Raw genomic sequence first — 5,993 nt, 5'->3', positions numbered from 1 at the left:
TTCCCCTGTGCCGGATCACACGGGTAACCCCACTTGCCGACCATCTTGATGCAGCGGAGATCCCCGACACTCCCGAGCGCCGTTCAGTGCGTGCGCGCACGGCACGTCCGGATTTGCATATACGCTCGAGAACGTGAGACGCATACGCGCTGAATCGACCCTGCGAATTCCGATCACGTTCGCTTAATGCGCCCTTTAATTTCACCAATAACCCGGGGAGTTAATAATATCCTATTTTTCCCTATATATACACACAGGCGGACCGAAAAAAATTACATTTTCATTCCGGTCGGATATCGCGTTCCGACCGCATTCCATTTACCGGTTTTTATTTTATTTTTTTTACGTTTTATCGTGTTTCTGTATACATTTATTATAATATATTATGTATTTTTGTTTTGTTTCTTGTCGCAGTAGTATTTATATTATAGTGGGTAGAGTCGATCGGCCGACGACGGAGACGACGGCGACGGCAGGCGAAGGGCGAACGCGACCGACGACAGCCTTGTTTACACGCGCCGCGCACGCACGCACGCACTCGCCCGCCCGCCCGCCAACCGATAATCTGCATTTATGTGTACACACAATAATAGTAATAATAAAATAAATATCATTATTGGCCGAGGTTGTGGTGTGTATGGCGTACGCATATATAATATGATATACATTTTACATACGAGTTTATATATATAATTATAATATATATAATAATATGTGTCTGTATATATAAGCGCGTGGAAACGTTTACTCACACATACACGCACACACACGTGTTCCGTGTGCGCGAGCGGGTGGAACACAAAACGGGTTTAAATTTACAATACCCTTCGAGTGTCGGCAAATATTTGTCGACAGCAACCCATATGGCTGCCTTCCTCGCCACCCCTCCGCCAACATGTATTCCATCCTCGGCTCGCTGACGCCGCCGCATTGCCGCCCCCTAACCTAACCCGACACTACATTTTTTATTTTTTAATACTTTTTTTTTTTGTACGCGCCGGAAACGGTTTTATTTTTTTTTCTCGTAGCACCGAAAGTCTGAAAGGGTTCATTATATTATTATATAATATAGACAAATATAACACGCGGCTGACAAATACAAACTGCTGCACATACGCCACGTGGGTGTAGGTATATATTATATTATATATAAATATATAGCTGTGCGTGTCAAGGTTTCTAAATTTTCAACCGGAAAGTAACCCCTCCGGTCAGAGCTGTGAGAGGGAGTCTACGTGTTCACGTGTTATAACAATAATAATAGGTAATATATTATCTTGCATCTTGCGCGCATCATTGAAGGATGCTTAGTGGGTACTTTAGTAACCCCAAAAATCCAAGCCTCGATTTAATTTTTTGACAATTGGCTGTTACGTGATGTTCATGTTGTAAACACTCTCTCGCTTGATTTTGGTCTGAAAAGTGTTGTTGTTGTTATATTATGAGAGGACGGCATATTTGTTGATACTATTAGAGGATATAGGTACTCTGCATTCTTAGTGTCTATAGCCTAGGTATGGTCTAGACTCTAAACCGACCATAATCGATCACACATGACCCTATTAGATCACTATATAATGATCACTACAATCACTTTATTTAATGTGTGTGTCGTGTGCGTATAATAACAATAATATAGTACCTATAATATACACACTATGTATGTCTATAAATATGTCTATATCGGTACTATCGCTATATATTAAATAGCTCACTATAATATATTATATAAAGTCTTGATAATTTATCCACGATTTGCAGTATTATAATTTTATAATTGCGCCCACACGACTCGCGGGCTTCATATTCACAGTCATTACACACAAACACATGCCTTTGTTATGTTGTTTGATAATAATAATAAATATTATATCATTGAGGCTGTGATATTGCGAGTTTTCCGTTGTTCGCCGCGGTGGGTACCGTTTTGCCAAGTCGTTAATTTTATATTTTAATCCACTGGCGTAGTACCCACCAATATATTATTATAATATTTTTATGTTTCGGATGAGCCGGCGTACTAACAACGAAAGGTGCATATTATTATTTTTTTTCATTACGTTTTGTATATGTAGATATCTACATAATATTTAAATAATATATTATATTATACAGTTTACGTGTGGCAAATGACGACGGCGTCAAAAAATAGATTTCTAGATTTATAATCGCGCCGGCAGTGCAACAATGTATATATAACAACACCGCCACACCGGGTTGTTTTCTTGAATCCGATCCAACACATCGGCCGACGATTATTTTCCAACACACTTGACAGTCGAGATGCTCACTTAATATACAATATATATTATTATACATCGCGCGTATACAAACGCTGTCAAGAAAATGCACAGTCATGTTATTACTATTATGGTGTGTTGATCGCCTAGAGGATTTCGTTGATGTAAATTTCGTTATTTTTAAATATCTAACCAACCGTTAAATACTTAAATCTTTAGTCTTGAAAGGATTTAAATAACAATCTTGTACAGAAAACCAATACTATATGATCATGTACAATAGGTATATCTATACTCATCACCATATAATGTCTGTGGATACCTAACTATAAGATTTTTTGTTTTATTTTATCGATACCGCTATTAGAAAGAAAATTGTAATTTTAATTACAATGATTAGTAACAATCTCATAAAAAACGTAGTAGGTTATTTTTGTTTATTATCCATAAATAATATAGCCTAAAATATTTTTAGTCCAAATCACCTAGCTATTTGGCTTATAATTGTATATAATATTGTGTTCAAAAGTGATACAATGATGTAGTTATGTCACCAGACGATACAATATAAACATGAGTAAATAATTAATATTAAAAAGATTTCGAGTATACAAAAATACTCCACAGTCCATGGTATTAATTACTGCGCTGTGGTGTATTTATGTAAACAACATTATTAATGTCGGACGTGTTTTTTTTACATGATAGTGTAATAGGTACTATGTATTTTTAAATCAAATATCAAGTTATAGAAATTGGTATAGTGTTTCTCTAGTCAAAGTCGCACTAAATTCCTCCCCTCATAATTAATTGCATATCCCGTGAAAAAAACAACCAAAAACAATTAGTTATGTTTTGTTCGTATTAAAGGCTATAATATACTTATTCAGTACGTCATGTAGATATTTTTTCTTAATTTTGGTAACCAACTACAACAACTAATACAACTGCATAAATTATTATAGTGGGCAGTCTTCGTTTGGTTATTATTACAATATTTTAATATTTATGTACGTTATATTGCACGGATTATGATACGAATAAAAAAATAATTCTTTATGATATAATATGTAAATTATATAGGAAGAGGTGTGTTGGGAAAGCCCATCCGATAAGAATATAAACGTTTTGGACGCGTCCATTATATATCATTAAACAAAATGCACTCCTTCGACCGGAATATATAATAATAATAAGTGTATAATATTATATTAAACACACTTCGAGCGGACATATTATTACAGTGCTGAATACACACATACTAAATTTAACATAAAAAAAACATCATTGTAAATCCAATAATATAGCTCCTCGCTAAGCTCATAATACAATCTAAAATAAGAAGCTATTTATAATGACGTGTATATGCGCGTACATCGTGTCGTTGCGTAGTTAATTAATTACGTGGCAACATTCTGCACCTCTGTAGTAGTAGTAGACTAGGAGATTCACACGCAACGAGAAATTAGAATCTGGCGGTCTCCCATATAATAATAGTAATACAACACACACACACACACACACACACACACACACACACACACACACACACACACACACACACACACACACACACACACATACACACACACACAAACCGACACCGCACGCCGAGGTTTATATTTTTAGTCGTTAGTTTATTATTATTATTATTATACGTATTTTTTTATATTCAGTATAAACAAAACAGTTGCACATAATAAAAAAAACTTTGTAAAAAAAAACTATGTATATATTATACATATATCTCATTAGGCACATTATCACGTTTCCCTTTTGGCCTTCTCCCGACGTGCTCTCTCTCTATCTCTCTCTCTCCCTGTACTACGGTCCACGGAGTTATAATAATAACGTCGGACATAATCTCCTCCGGGTGCATTGGGCTGTGAAACTGAACGGATAAACACGATTTTTACCCTCGATAAACAACCGGCATGGCCGCCGCCGCCCGCTGTTTATAACCTGAATAATATTATGTACATACATAATGGGAAACGTGCAGGGAAAAAAATATAGGAAAAAAAGGGAAGAGCACAACAGAAGAGCACTCGGAATCGATTTTATTGTATTTCTCCGTATACGCGAAAACGAGCATCTGCTGCTGCTGGTCGTGCAAAATCGTAATGCGTTATAATAGGTTCGTCAGGTAGTACTGTAGAAGTAGTCGTCGACGGCGTGTGTGTTTGTGGAGTCCCATGCTGTGTGTGTGTGCGTGTATGTGTAAAAATCACACACGAACATTAAATATTATATTGTACGATATAAATTTCACTGTAGACATTCCACGGACCGGTTCAATTACACTAAACATTTCCTCCTCCTCGTCTCCCCCAAACACTACGTTGCAGAGCCTCCTCCTCTCATTCTCCCCCATCAGAGAACGCGTCACCGCCGACGTCGTCGTCCTAGTCGTTCACGGTCGGACGGACAAACAGTTGTTTTAAGGTCGCGTTTAACCATAAACAGTTGTGGAACGCGTTTTCGATGCTCACACACACACACACACACACACAAACACATGTGATCTCGCGCGCGCCTGACAGTTTTATGTCGTCGTCGGCCACCGTATGTCAAAATTTTCATGGTTGACGAACACCCTGCATGGAAGAGGGGAACAAATAAAAACTGTTTTTTAAACGAAAAACAAAAACACGCGCCTCTGCCGTTTGTTGCTCTTTGTCGCACGACGCGTCATTATACTATTATAATAATTATTCGATCGTGAAAAAACACAACACCGCGGGTATACATACACCTACTCTATACGTACCTACATAATATATTATAATATTATAATAATAATCTCGCCTAAGTACCGAAAAATAAATACTTGATTTGAATATTATGCTAATGCGAGCCGTTTGGAAAAAATATGAAACAACGTACCAACGAATACATTAATAATTTTAGGCCACACACACACGTGCACATAATTCTATATGTATACCAATGTTTGGTGTATAAAAATACATTGTTAACCACACACTAGATTAGGTACGGCTGAGAGGGAAAATTTACATACACTACTGGTAAACAGCGGCCCCCGCCACACTGCACTGTGTGCGCGGAGACTGCAATAAAGTTTAATGTCAATAAGCGCGTTCTAATCTTCAGAGAATAACAATAATAACAGTAATATTGTTTAATCTAGTTTATCCACGATTATCTACTAGATCTAACCGTGGTTAAACTTAAAATAACCTATAATAAACTAGATTATCGTTAGCTATACCAATTATATTGGCAAACCGTGCGGGCGGTATTTATTAACAGCGGACTTACCGTCTATTATAAAAATAATAATATTAATAATATAATCATAAATAAATGATTTAATAATACTATTACGTGTAAAGAATGGCGTAAAGACGTATCTGCAGTGTATCGCATAATACTACTCGGTTACCTAACATTTAATGATGATGATGATAATAATACATTTTAATTATAGTATAATATACAGGGCAAACTTGCGTGCCTACGCACGGACCAATAATAAATAATAATCGCATAGTAATAAGAATAATTATGTGTGCGATACGCATCGACGAAACCGTATATCTTTTGTGTCGAATTAACTTCAACAGAACTACAGAAAGTGGGGTTGGGTATACGACGAGTAAATAATGAATGTTTAATAATAACAACAATAATAATTCAACGGGCCGTTAAATTGTGTGTACCTATATTGTCTGTTGTATATGTGTGTGCATATCATCATCATAATAAAATAATGTGTGTGTGTGTGTGTGT

The sequence above is a fragment of the Acyrthosiphon pisum genome, chromosome A1, assembly GCF_005508785.2.
Source record: "Acyrthosiphon pisum isolate AL4f chromosome A1, pea_aphid_22Mar2018_4r6ur, whole genome shotgun sequence".
Lineage (NCBI taxonomy): Eukaryota > Metazoa > Arthropoda > Insecta > Hemiptera > Aphididae > Acyrthosiphon > Acyrthosiphon pisum.
This window is presented reverse-complemented; position numbering follows the sequence as displayed.